Below are 14,030 nucleotides of genomic sequence, written 5' to 3' on the forward strand. Positions count from 1 at the left end.
AGATACAATGAAAAGTTTGTCTTGTGTATTGTTTATACAGAACAGATGATTGCACAGTGCATTGAGCTAAGACATTAACAATGAGGAGGAAAAGAGTGTAAAAGCTACTGGAAGAGTGCAAGGTCACACTGAGGATGATAGGAGTCCATCTTATCATATAAGAGGTCTGCTCAGGAGTCTGATAACAGTGGGATAGAAGCTGTCCTTCAGCCTGGTGGTGTGTGCTTTCAGGCTTTTGTATCTTCTGCCCTGATGGGAGAGGGGAGAAGAGAGAATGTCCAGGGAGGGGAGGTCTTTGATTATGCTGGCTACTTTACTAAGCAGTCTGAAGTGTAGACAGACAGGATGCTGGTTCCTGTGATGTGATGAGCTGTGCCCACAGCTCTGCAGTTTCTTGCGGTCACGTGCAGAGCCGTTGTCATACCAAGCCGTCATGCATCCAGACAGGCTGCTTGTTATGGTGCATCGATAAAGATTGGTAAGAGTCGACAGGGGCATGCCAAGTTTCTTTAGCCTCCTGAGGAAGGGGCGCATTGGTGACCTTTTGTGACTGTGATGTCAATGTGGTTGGACCAGGGCAGGCTATTGGTGATGTGCAGCCCTTGGAACCTGGAGCTCTCAACCTCAACACCGTTGATGTGGACGAGAGCAGGTGCACTGCCCTCCTTTCTACTGTCAGTGACTTGCTCTTTTGTTGGCATTGAGGGTAATGTTGTCATGACACCATGACACTAAGCTCTCCAGACTGCATACTGTATTCTGACTCATCACTGTCTGAGATTCATCCCACTACAGTGGTTTCACCTGCAGGTTTGTTGGTGGAGTTGGGGCAGAGTCTGGCCATGCGGTGTGAGTGTGCACAGAGTAGAGTAGGGAGCTGAGAACCCAACCACGTGGAGTGCCAGTGTTGAGAATAATCATGGCAGAGGTCTGTTGGTCAGAAAGTCAAGGGTTCAGCCGCAGAGGGAGGCATGTTCTCACACTGCTTTACTTCACTGCTGTGAATTTTCACTAGTCCAAGCGGTTGAGGTCGATATTTAGGCCTCACCTTTTATGAAGTCGTAATTATCTTGCACTACTCTTCATTCCTTGATCTTCCATTACTAGGTAAGTGGAAATGAAAGTTTTTTAAAATCATGTAACTACATAATCCCATTCAAAATAAACATCCTCCTTTTTATATCACTGCAAATCACTTCCTAATTAAAGGGCAGAGTGGTGACATCTCACCCTATGGTTTTGGTATAAAATAGGAAGCATTGTAGACCATTCACACCCATGGCATTCTGGGAAATCCTTGCTGATACAACAAACTATAATTATTCTCGTTCATTTCCTCTCATTTAAATTTCTTGTTAAATTTCTAATGACGAATGTTCTGAATTTATTGTCATTTCGTTCCCATGCCAGTTCCTAATCTTCAGTAGGGGGCGGCACGAGAGTGTAGCGGTTGGTGTAATGCTATTAACAGCGTCAGTGACCTGGGTTGAAAAGGCCTGAACAGATTAGATATGTCAAAAGTTATTTCTTATAGTAGGGGAGTCTAGGACAAGAGGGCATGACTTCAGAATTGAAGGACATCCATTTAGAACAGGGATGTGGAGAAATTACTGTCGTCAGAGGGTGGTAACTCTGTGGAAATTGTTGCCAGGAGCGGCTGTGGAGGCCAAGTCATTGGGTGTATTTAAGGCAGAGATGGATAGGTTCTTGATTAGGTTCTTGATTAGCCAGGGCATCAAAGGGTATGGGGTGAAAGCAGGGGAGTGGGGAGGACTGGAAGAATTGGATCAGCCCATGACTGAATGGCAGAGCAGACTTGATGGGCCGAATGGCATGCTTCTGCTCCTATATCTTTGTGGACATTTCCGCCGCTGTCTGTAAGGAATTTGTATGTTTTCCCCGAGACCACAAGAGTTTAGTCCAGTTTCTCCCACACTCCAAAGACGGATGGGCTGATTAGAGTGCAATTGGGCGGTGTGGGCTTGTTGGGCTGGAAAAGCTGTATTTATAAATAAATAAAGAAATATTTTTCTCTATTCCTCCACTCTTCAGTATTGGAAACGGAATTAGTTCAGCAATGACCTCAATAGGAAGAATTTTGAGATCCTTATTAGCTGCGATATGCCTTTTTTCTATTTGTTGACAATTGCAATATTGGTGGTTCCGGAAGGTGGTCAACTGACACCATAGGACAACTGGCTAGACTGTGAATAGAGACCATAGCACTTTGGGCATATTCTAAAATAATTTAAATCACCTGTTTTGAAGATCTACTGGCTGTTGTCTTAAACCATGAGTAAGCTGATCTGATGGCTAATGGGTGCTTAAGGTCACTGGCATGAGAGATCAAGTTCATGTACATCTCCATCAGTATGATTTTTCAGATCATAAGTTAGTGAAGAGGAAAGATTGTACACTCTGCTTGTCTAGTTAACTTAGGGGTAGCATTGATACCATTTAACTTGTTCAAAGTGCGTCTTGCCCAACAATATTTAAATTCAGTGTTCCTTTCCTGCAGCTCTTGGGGCTTGGGAAAGGAAGCTCAAGCAAGTAGAATTCCGTCCTATTCTGAAATGAGTAAAAAAGTGTCTTATTCCCACTGGCTTCTGCCTCTTCCTTCTAGTCCTGATGAAGGTCTTGGCCCAAAACATTGACTGTTTATTTCCCTCCATAGATGCTGCCAGATCTGCTAAGTTCCTCCAGCATTTTGTGTGTGTTGCTCAAGATTTTTAGCATCTGCAAAATGTCTCATGTCACATTTCTCACTTTCTTCTCGCCATGCTGAACTTCCAGATCACGAGGTGGTTGGGTGTTGGGTGGCTTCTTTCTGTTTTGCAGAAGCGAGTTGAAACCTTGAGACCTCCAACACTGAGGTGATGGCACCACCATTAAGCTTGTCTTAGGCTTCCTCTGCAATTTACAATTTAGTTGGGCGGGGGTGCAGAAAATCACTAGATGATATCAAAAATTAAAATTTCGGAATACATTTTCACGTCCCTTCTCTTTGAGTGTCAGGGTTAATAGTAATTGTAATCCGCAAACCCAAACTTTGGATCACCCGTTGCACCTTCCCATTGAAAATTGTTCGAAGGGAAAGTAAGTGCCCATAATAAAGACTGGATCAGGTGTTGAATTTTCAGCTTGGGGTGAATTAGATGCTTTTCTCTGAACAGTAACTTGTTCTGTAAGCCTGCAAGGTTATCTCCTTCCTGACAAGTATTTGACCAAAGAGTGCCATCTCTACTCAAGTACATCCAGTTATTTTATAGGGTGGTTGTCAATATCTGGTGAACTCCAGAAACAAAGAAATTTAAAACTTCGGCTTGTGAGTTTTAGGTTGATATTGTCAAGCAGTGTTTGCTCTGTTTATCCCTCCTAATTCTAGCTGTAAAATGAATGGTCTCATTAGTTTTGTACAAAGTCAGATTAAAATAAAACATTTGCCTCCAAGACCAAGTATCTCTCAAAGATGGCAAGGAGTAGCTTTCAGAATTCTGCTAAAACAACAAGGTGTAGAATTATTACCAAATTTTCTGAACTACAAACATTTGATTAATCAGCATTGTAAATTTGTATGGAGCTCTGAAATATTTTGGTTTTTTTTTGATTTCAGAAATTCTTGGTTCACCTGCTTGAAACTGGGAATTGTGTTTTTTGCCCCATTGCTGTGGGTGCATCACGCCTGTGCTCTGTTGAATTGTACAGTTTCCTCTGAAGAGTGCAGTGATGTAAATCCTACTTCCTTTTCAAATTGCTGCAGTCGTAAGCTTCGTGCCGTGGCAGCTTCTTGAATTTCTGTGGTGGAACGAGAAATTAAACGGTCTTTTTTTGAGCTGGACATGAAATCGTAAGTTATTTAAAAGCTGATCTGCGCTGTGCAAACTGATGGCCAGTGTGCCTGGGCTGTTGGGATCTGCCTTAAGTTTTCTGCACTTTATTTGGACTTGTGGAGAAGGGGTTTTCTACAGGATTTCCTGGTGTAGTTACTTCATAGACACACTTCATTTCCACCATTAAGACGATGCTGCTCTTGAATGTAGAAGGGTGGGGTTATTCCTTCTACAGAAACATGTTGTAATTAGAACTTAAAATGGTCTCTAAAGATCTAGCGAGTGCATTTTGGGAGTATCCAGTGCACAATTAAGTTTGTAATGACTGGGTGTAAGAAATAAAAGTGTTGAGAAGAACATAAGAATGGTAATTTATTAATTCCTGAGAGCAGCAGTCAGTTTAATCAAGAAAGCCAGCTCTAGTTAGCTATTTCCATAAGTGGAATTAATAATTTTATTACTTTTAAATGGTTGGAAAGTTGCATTAAGGTATTGGGCAACAAGTATTGCAGTCTTACCAAATCCTGAATTATTAGGCCTCAAATGGTAAGTGTCGCACAAAATGAGATTAAAATGCTGTTGCTACACAGATCACTATATGTAACTAGATAAAATGACTTTTGTTTGAATTCTCGGAATATGTGTCTTGTGTGCATGTGACATGAAGGATCACTGCGATGACGGTTCTTTATTTCAAATTTTGGGGAGTTTCCTCTGTCATTTCCCTCATAAACTGGGCCGATGGCAACCCTCTACGTTGAGCTTGTAAATAATGTCAGAATCAGTCATGTGTTATCACTACATTAATGCATGAACGTTTTGTCAGTTTTCTTTGCTAACAGATTTGGAGATTCTTTCCTCAGGATTTTTGGTTCCCTTTGGCATAAATTAAGTAGGAACTAGAAGTTACGTTAGTAAAGGTAAAATGATCACAAGCCACTTGCTTTTGACATCTAAGTCAGACCTAACTAAACAGTCCAAATAGTTTCCTGTCTTCAGATGAGAAGAATTATTTTTAAATCAAATGATCTATCTGTGACTTTCCTCGGTAACGCTAGGTATTATTGATAGCTTCCTCTCCAAACGTTCAGCTTGTAGCACTGCAGAGACATGCAACCATAAAACATCAAAACGCGGCAAAACTAGGTTAACGCGAAGCAGAAAACGCTTAGCAGTTGGTGCGGACGGTTTCTAGTCCTTATCAAGATCGGTAACAGAATCAAAATTTAATTCTTCAAGTTATTTTATAACAGAAATGGAGAAAATTGCAAAGGAAATAAAAGGCGTTTGTCGAAGCATTGCACTTTGCACCCCTCACTATTGAAGATTTTAAAAATGTACTCATTCACAGGATGTTGACTTTACTTCTGAAGGTTAACCGTTACTGCCCTTCGCATTTAACCTTGAGCATGTGCTGGTGAGCTGCCAACATGGACTCTAAATGGCGATTGCCCTTTCATATCACTGTTAAATAGGTTGTTCCAAGATGTTGACCCAGCTACAAGGAATGGTGTGTGTTGCAGCTACTCGTGATGGGGGAGTGGGGTAAGATCTTGCAAGTTATGTTATGCCCACGTGTGTGCTGGGTGTTAAAGGCTTTGTTAGTTTGCTCCAGTGCAAGTTGGAGATGTTACAGCCTGCAGGCATTGTTCACCAGCCGTGAGGAAGTAACTGTTTTAACTTGGCAGCTGGACTGCTGATCTGATGTAGAGCTTCGCGACTGCTGTTAGAGCTGCACTCATCCGGGCAAGAGGAGAGTATTCTATCAAGTTTGTGACTTGTGTGGGGGTAGGCTGCAAAAGGTGAATTGTCCTCTGGGGAGCTTGCGGCCTGAGACTTGCTTTGGTGAACGTGGTGAAAGCGTAACCCTGTGAATCGGGCAGGAAAAGGGAATCCATCTCCTTGAACAAATCTTTGTTAGAAAAAAATCCTGTAATGGTGCAAAACATGATTTCCTTTTCAGAAGTCCATTTTGATATTTCCTGATTACTTTGACTCTTTGTGTCCTATTCTGACATCTTCAATAACAGTTTCTAATCCTTTCCTTGTGACAGCCTAAGTAACTGGTGATGTGCTGCTTTCTGCTTTCCACAAGTTTTCAATAAAAGATTTGTGCTTGCTATTTTTCAACCTAGTGGAATCTATGAAAACCTGTGGAAGTTCAGAGAATTAAAATAATCGTTTGAAAATTGGGAAAATTAGAATAATTATCGTCTATCCCACTAGCCTCCTCTTCAAGATCCTGGGATGAAATCCATCCGGATTCAGAGACTTGGTCCACAGCTCCAACAGTTTGCTCAGTACCACTTCCCTGATAATGAGTTTCTCACCTTCTCTTCCATCTGAAGAGCTTTACACCTCCTCTTGGATGTACCTTCTGTAGCGAAAGTTGAGTGGCATGCGTGTGCAGCGGGTAGTGCCACTGCCTCCAAGCTCCGGTGTTGTCTTTGTGGAGTTTGTGTAACATGGGTTTCCCTTTAATGTTTCTCCTTTGGTGCTCTTGTTTCCTTCCATATACCTGAAATGTACTGATTAATTGGCTGCAAATGATCTTTTAGTGTAGATGGTTGACAGGAGATTCAGAACATGCAAGGTGGAATGTGTCAAATGCACTGTCCCAAATATTTCCTGCAGCTATGAACTGGAGCTAACGTGATTAATCTGCAGCTAACCAGTCATCTTTGTGTTGGTTAGGAATGACTGGTCAGCGTACAATTTTCCCCTGATATTCTGGGGAGCAGGTCAATGGACCATGGGCTGGAACAGAAGAAAAACATATTTATTAGAAAAGAGTAATGGTACGAAGCATAGATACACCTGTGGGGCCCGATATTTTCCACTCCAGGGCTTAAGAGAGCTAGATGAGGCAATTGCTGCTGATTTAGTAACAAACTTTCAAGTTATGAAAATCTATAAAAAGACTGCTGATGCTGGAAATCTGAAACGAGAACAGAAACTGCTGGAAATACTCAACAGGTCAACTTAACATTGTTTAACAAAGATGCTGCCTGACTGCCTAGTGTTTACAAGCTTTTTTCCAGCCATGATGGAATGGCGGAGCAGACTCGATGGGCTGAATGGCCTAATTCTGCTCCTATGTCTTATGGTCTTTGTTTCTGTTTCATTATCCAGTGGGGTTTGGGGGTTGTAGCTCTTACAGATTGGAAAATAGCAATATGATAGCATTGTTTACTTAAAACAAAGATAAACCAGGAGATAAAACATCTGTTATGGTTTAGTAACAATTATGAGCATTTTATTGGAATTATAATTAAGGATAGGGTAGCAGAGCATATGAGAGAAGTCTGAATGGATCTGAAATCGATTTGTAAAGGCTTTGTCTGGTCTGAAATTCTTACTGATGTAGGCCTATCTGGTGAAGTACCTGTTTCCCAGGGTTAAAATAGCTAATACCAGAGGGCATGCATTGACGGTGAGAGGGGATGTGAGGGGTAAGTTTTTACTCAGAGAGTGGTGGATGCCAGGAATGTGCTGCCTGGTATGGTGGTAGAGGCTAATCCATTAGAGGCTTTTAAGAGATGTTTAGATAGGCACAGGGATGCGAGGAAAATGGAGGGATGCGGACATGGTGTAGGTAGGAGGGTTTAGTGTTTGGGTGATTTTGATTTGCTTTTTAGCTGGTTCAGCACAACATTGTGGGCCGAATGGCCTGTTCCTGTGCAGTTCTCCTCTTTGTTCTGTGCATTGTGCACGTGGGCTGCAAGTGACCATTGGTAAGGTTCTGTGTTTGAGACATCACTAAAGTTAAAGCTCATAAAACTGAAAACACATGGTTGACCTGATGAGAATTGGAAAGGACTGATTAGTGATGTCTTGATTTGAGTCTCAGCTTCTTTGTTTTGCTAACTGAGTAGCAGAATGGTATTAGGAAAAAAATCTTGGTAAAGATGTATAAAAGTTTTGTCATAGAGTCATAGAAAAGTAAAGCACAGAAACAAGCCCTTTGGGCCAACTAGTCCATGCTGAGCCATTTAAACTGCCTATTCCCATCAATCTGCACCAGGTCCGTAGCCCTCCATACCCCTACCATCCATGTACCTATCCAAACTTCTGTAAAATGTTGAAATCGAGCTGACGTGCACCACTTGCGCTGGCAAGTACCACACTCTCTTAACCTCTGAGTGAAGAAGTTTCCCCTCATGTTCCCCTTAAGCTTTTCACCTTTCATCCTTAACCTCTAGTCACAGTCCCACCCAACGTCAAACTTCGGTTAAGCCGCATCTGGAATAAAAAGCAGTAAAACCCCATTAATCCTGCACAGTCAGGGTTTTGGTGGTTGGACCAGCCAGGTTTTCTGGACTGTTGGAGTTTATTCTGGCACACTTCTAATTTTTTTTTTAAAGACGCTACACACAGCAGCCCAGTGAATTTTCCAGCGATTTTAACAGGAGCATCGGTAAGTTTCAAGTGAGCCTTGAGGTGGGGCGCTGGTGAGCTTAATAGTTCAGTGCATGGTACTTTTAGTGAGGAGCAACGCAAAATTGGAGAAGCTAGGTTTTGCCAGAAATTTCATGGGTGAGCTGCCATCATTTATCTGCAAAAATGCCAGCAATTTCAGGACCTCTGTCATGACTAAATGAGGAAGATGCAAACTTTCTAACAAGTTCCTAATGATAAATGTCTCACTATTCTCTTCTGTTGGACGGTGTATGGAATCTAGTAGAAGGGCATGAATTTACTGGCACTTCTCAGCATTTAAACTGAGAGATCTGACAGATCGTGTGCTATTAGAATTGAGGTTTTATCACTGGCAGGGAAGAAGATAGGAACATGGTAAGTTAGAGTTTGCAGTTACCTTTTTAAATTTATACAGTAGTTTGAATTTCTAATTGTGAGTTTAAAGTATTAACTTGTTAATACTAATATCAGAGATACTGAGGAATGTTTGATAGATGGCTAAAATGGGGTTAAGGTTCTGCTATCTATCAAAAACTTTCCTCTGTGGGTCTTGTTCTGATCCAAAGAGCTTAATAGTTCAGTGCATGGTAGGGCTGGTTAGGCTGAGGAGACTTTTTTCCCCAGTAAGTTCTTTCAGAGTATGTGTCAGGTAAATGAGTTGCCTTGGCATTAAGTGTGGATGGTGAGCTATTCTTGTCTAAACCTGGGTTATTTAATCTTTGTCTGTGCTCTGTAGCGAAGGTTAAGAAGATTCTTAAGTCTTAATTGTAAAGGTATGCAGATGGAAACATTTCTGACCAGTGGAGAAGCATGGTGTGGGCAGAAATTAGAGACAGAAATAAAATGCTGGAAATTTTCAGATTGCAGTGTCTTTTGATGTAGGTGTCACGTTTAATGTGGATGACTTTTATAAATTAGGAAAGTGCAAACTCTGTCCGACAAAATGCAATGGATGCTAACTTGATTAATCTAACTTTGATAGATTTTTGCTAGTTAGTAATAGTGGGAGAATTGCAACTGGGGTTATTAAACTTTTGAGCTTTAATATGCTACAACAGGATTAATAGACTGAGCAGCCTGCTCTTGTACCTGTATCTCTGCACTCTGTCCTTTTTTAGAATTGGGTACAATATGAATATTCAGGAGGTAAAAGGGTGAATGTAAAGCTTGCATTCCTGGTTTCAATACAGTTTGAACTTTTTATGAGGAGTGACTGCAGATAAAGGAAGTAATACCAGCCAGAAGTCAGTGGAACTTAGTGAAGGGCAGCAGACCCTGATGGCAATAAGAGAGAAAATAGTGAAAGGCTCTGAATGCAATGCTTCGTTTGATGTGGGAAGATTGCATGAGCAGAGTGGATGGCGACCAATGCAAAATTTCATTCTACACTGGAACACAAGGTAGACTGTTTACTCTGGTGTGAGTAGTGAATAATCTTCTAAATCCTTTGACGCTGGATTAAAAATTCAGAATTGTCCATGAATGCAATGTACCCCACTTAATCTAATTAGCAGCAGGGTAGACGAGTTGACCCTGTTTCAGCCTACCATTGGAAGTTAAAGATAATAGAGAGTTGCAAATGAGGTGATTAAATGGATGAGCTTTGATATGATACAACAGGGTTAATAGATTGAATTGCCTATTTTCATACCTTTTTTTTATTCCTTGTGTTTTCATCAGTGGATCCTAGTTGATATATAGGCGTTAAATGCTGGTCCTCCCATTTTAGGGTAGCATGGTGGCGTAGTGGTCGGCACAGTGCAGGCGACCCGGATTCAATTTCCACTGCTGTTGGTAAGGAGTTTGTGTGTTCTCCCCATACAACCTCCTCGGACATACCGGTTGGTAGGCTAATTGGTCATTATAAATTGTCCCGTGATTAGACTTGGGTTAAATTGGGGGATTGCTGGGTGGTGTGGCTGAAAGGACTGGAAGGGCCTGTTCTGTGCTGTATCTCAATAAATATGTAACTAAGTTTTGTAGCTGGTTCAGTCGTATGCTGAAGGCAGGAAGGACACACTACACAGGACAATGATTCATGTCTTGGGGCAGTTTGTAGACAGTAAACTTTTCTCCCCGTCTTTTATGTTTCTGACCTGAAAAATCTACTATGGGAGAGTAACAAATGGATCACAGTTGATTATTATTTTTTCCTTATTGGATTAGAGGAAAGGCCTAGTGAAGTTCTTTGCTGAACACAGCTGAAAAATGGCATTGCTAGAGGCTTGCATGGAATGGGCAACCAACAACGATGATGTGTGTTTACCACCTTGAAATCAAGGTTTCCACTGGATATATGAGTTGTACTTCTCAAATTTGTCTCACTCTGGTCCCCACTCAGCAAGCTGGTAGGGGAGAGGAATAAAATAGGCAATTAATGGGTACAACATCTTAAAGAGGGAATATGTTGTACAAGATATTACCATTTCTATATATGGACAATTCAGAGGATCACCAAGGCATACATCTCTTGATTAATATCAAGGGTTAGTGTCCTACTGTTATCTACATTATTAACTGGTAGCCAAGATTTCTTGCAAATCTGAAATATTTAAATACCTCACACTGCACAGGATAATGAATTACTAGGCTTCAGGAATGCAAGGTCAATAATTAAGTAATATTATTTGTGTTAAACTTAATTTCATTTAAAATGAATACTTGATCAGTCGAACAATCTCAAGAAACATTTCATGTTTTCATCGGCTTATTCTTTGTTTTGCATTAATTCTGGCCCTCTTAAAATGACCAGAACTGATCAATACCTTCTAATGTGCCAATTTTTAGGCACTTCTGATAGAGCAGCACCTTCTCCCTTCTCCTGCAGAGTATCCCAGCAGTATGTGGAAAGTGACACTTGCAGAATAATCTGCATTTAAGCAGTGCACAACTCCAATCTGCATCCAGTGCCAAAACAATGTTAATATAACAACTTGAAATTAATTTGCTTTAAATCTGATATTGGTTGAGAACTGGAGAAGATCAGTTGATCAGATGTGGGAAATTTTTCATTTACGGAGAATAAACCAGCAATATAAATAATTCAATCAAATGTTAATTTCCGTTATGTTCAGTTACAGTTTGTAATTTTCTTTTGGATTTTTAATAACTTTATCTTACTTGCACATAATATTACTGTATGATCACATTTACTAGAATAGAAGAGAGACTCAACCATGTGAAGAGGCTGAGAAAAATCGCGTCTTGATATTACACACAGTTTGCTGGAGGAGCTTAGCGGGTCATGCAGCATCTACGGATGGGAATAAACAGTTGCCATTTTGGATGCTGATGAAGGGTCTCGGCCTAAAATGTCGACTGTTTATTCCCCTCTGCAGATGCTGCCTGACCTGCTGAGCTCCTCCAGCATCTGCAGCACCTCTTGTATCCGTGTTTTGGTATTAAACAGGGAGTGGATCTTTCCACGTTTAATATCGGGACATTTAAAGAAGCATTCGACAAAAGACGTGACACCTATGACAAGGATACACAGGATCTTTACAGACAGGTGACTGACTGAAAAAGTTTCGTCAAAAGGGCAAGTCTTTAGGGCAGTTAGAAAGGACATAAGAGAAAAAATGGCTGAGATGAAATTTCCAGAGACTGGGGCCAGGCAGTTGAATGTATAGCCATCAAGGACAGAACGACATTGGGATGAGAGAACACTGCTGGCTGACAGCTCCACCTTCCTGAGTAAGCTTCCTGATATCTGGTGCAATATGTGTGGAATTTGCATGTTCTTGGTGAGATTCTCACAGGCTCCAGTTTCAAAGTTCAAAGCAGATTTATTATCAAAGTACATATATGTCATCATATACAACCCTGAGATTCATTTTCTTGCAGGCATACTCAATCAATGCATAATAGAATAATCAATATAATAGAATCAATGAAAAATGCACCAACTTGGGCATTCAAGCAGTGTGCAAAAGTTGATTGTGTCACATTTACTAGAATAGAAGGGGGCGCGGCTATGTGAGGAGGCTGAAAATATTGTATTTGATATTAAACTGAGGATCTTTCTGTGTTTAATATCAAGGCATTTAAAGGACCATTTCCTCCCACATTTCAAAAATATGAGAGCTGGTTGATTAATTGGACACTGTAGGTGGTCCCTAGTGCGTAGGTGAATGGTAGAGTCTTGAAGGGGCAGGGTAATGTGGGGAGTATAAAATGGTAGGAAAGAGTTAAGAGTTTGCTGTGTGGGGACTAGAATGATGTCACTCGTATATGAAGTGGTTCAGCAGGGTGATGCATCGATTAGAGAGTATTGGCTCTAAAGAGGGGTTGGACAAGTCTGGATTGTTTCCTCTGAAGAGGTGGGGGTGTGGGAAGAACCTGTTAAGAGTACCTTCATTTCTAAGAGGCATAGTTATGAAGGTCATCTTTTTTTTTCTTCTTCCCCCCCCCCCAGGAAAAAAAAGAGAAATATTAAATAACAGAGGCATGGATTTAAGGTGAGAGGGGAGAAGTGTAACAGAGATAATGTAAGATAAGTTGCTTTTCACATGGAGGATTGTAGGTGCTTGGAACATGCTCCAGGAAGGCGGTGAAGCGGATGCAATAGCTGCGTTTAGGGACATTTGGGAAATGAAGGGATATAAATCATTTGCAGGCAGGTGGGATTAGTTTAATTTGGTATCATGGTGGGAATATACATCGTGGGCCAGAGGTGTTCCTGTGGTGTCCTGCTCTGTGCTCTAATGGTTAATTGTGAACACATTTGGGGAGCTCCCCTTCAAACAGGCGTAGTGGTAGTCACTAGCGATAGGCTGGGCCTCTATTTAACACCTCATCACTTTCGACAATAGAATCGACTCCAAGTACCAAGGTCAAAGTAGAAATTCTCAAAGCATATTCAGCATTGAATAGGATGCCAAGCCATTTACTATATACATTCATTTTGCGTTGTTTAACTTCTCTGTATTATAAATTCGTATCTATTATCCGCAATGAAAGCTGTGTAACTCCCAAGCTATAATTGTACCCTTCCAACATTGGTAGGACTGATTTTGCAACCTGACTAACTCAAGCAACAAGATAAGCCTTTTCTCTTACCTCTTCTCACTTGCTTATCACCTCCTTCTGGGTCCCCTCCTCCTTCCCTTTCTCCTGTGGTTCACTCTCCTCTCCTATCAGATTCTTCCTTCACCAGCCCTTTATTTTTCCCACTCACCTGGGTTCACCTATCCCCTTCTAGTTATTGTCCTTCCCCTCACCCCCCTTCCCAGCTTTTTATTCTTCATCTTCCCCCTTTTCAATCCTGAAGAAGGGTCTCAGCCCAAAACGTTGACTGTTTGTTTATTTCCATCGATGCTGCCTGTCCCACTGAGCTCCTCCTGCATTTTGTGTGGGTTGGTCAAGATAAACCTTTGCTCTAAGACATTCTCCTCCTCAGATCGATATTCTGTTATTTGAACAACTTCCTAAGAAGAGTTGACAGAAACTTTGATTTTAATACATAGAGAAGCCTACATATGTGTTCTAATTGATCTTGATTTGATTATCTTATTCTCTCAGTTGCTACACACAAAGACTACAGTGCATGTCAACTCCTGGTTGTGAAGCTGTGGTACTAGTATTTTGTATAGAAATTTAATATCAGAACATCAGAATCAGGTTTAATATCACAGGCATCTGTTGCCTTTGTGCCAGCAGTATGGTGCAATACATAATAATAGAAAAAATACTGTGGATTACAGTAAGTGTATATATTTAAATTAGCTACGTAGTGCAAAAATAGAAATAAAAAAGTAGTGAGGTGGTGTTCCTGGGTTCAAT

The 14,030-nt window shown here is 41.0% G+C and overlaps 1 protein-coding gene across 1 annotated transcript in view; it reads left to right on the forward strand.

Annotated features, from left to right (window-relative positions):
* Positions 1-3,740: 3,740 nt before the first annotated feature.
* The window catches only part of elmo1 (engulfment and cell motility 1 (ced-12 homolog, C. elegans)), a 204,586-nt gene continuing 194,296 nt past the window's right edge, over positions 3,741-14,030 (forward strand). The window contains exon 1 of the mRNA XM_072283537.1: positions 3,741-3,847. The gene's annotated coding sequence lies outside the window, so the exon portion shown is untranslated. The remainder of the gene's footprint in view (positions 3,848-14,030) is intronic.

The sequence above is a fragment of the Mobula birostris genome, chromosome 19 (assembly GCF_030028105.1).
Source record: "Mobula birostris isolate sMobBir1 chromosome 19, sMobBir1.hap1, whole genome shotgun sequence".
Taxonomy (NCBI): domain Eukaryota; kingdom Metazoa; phylum Chordata; class Chondrichthyes; order Myliobatiformes; family Myliobatidae; genus Mobula; species Mobula birostris.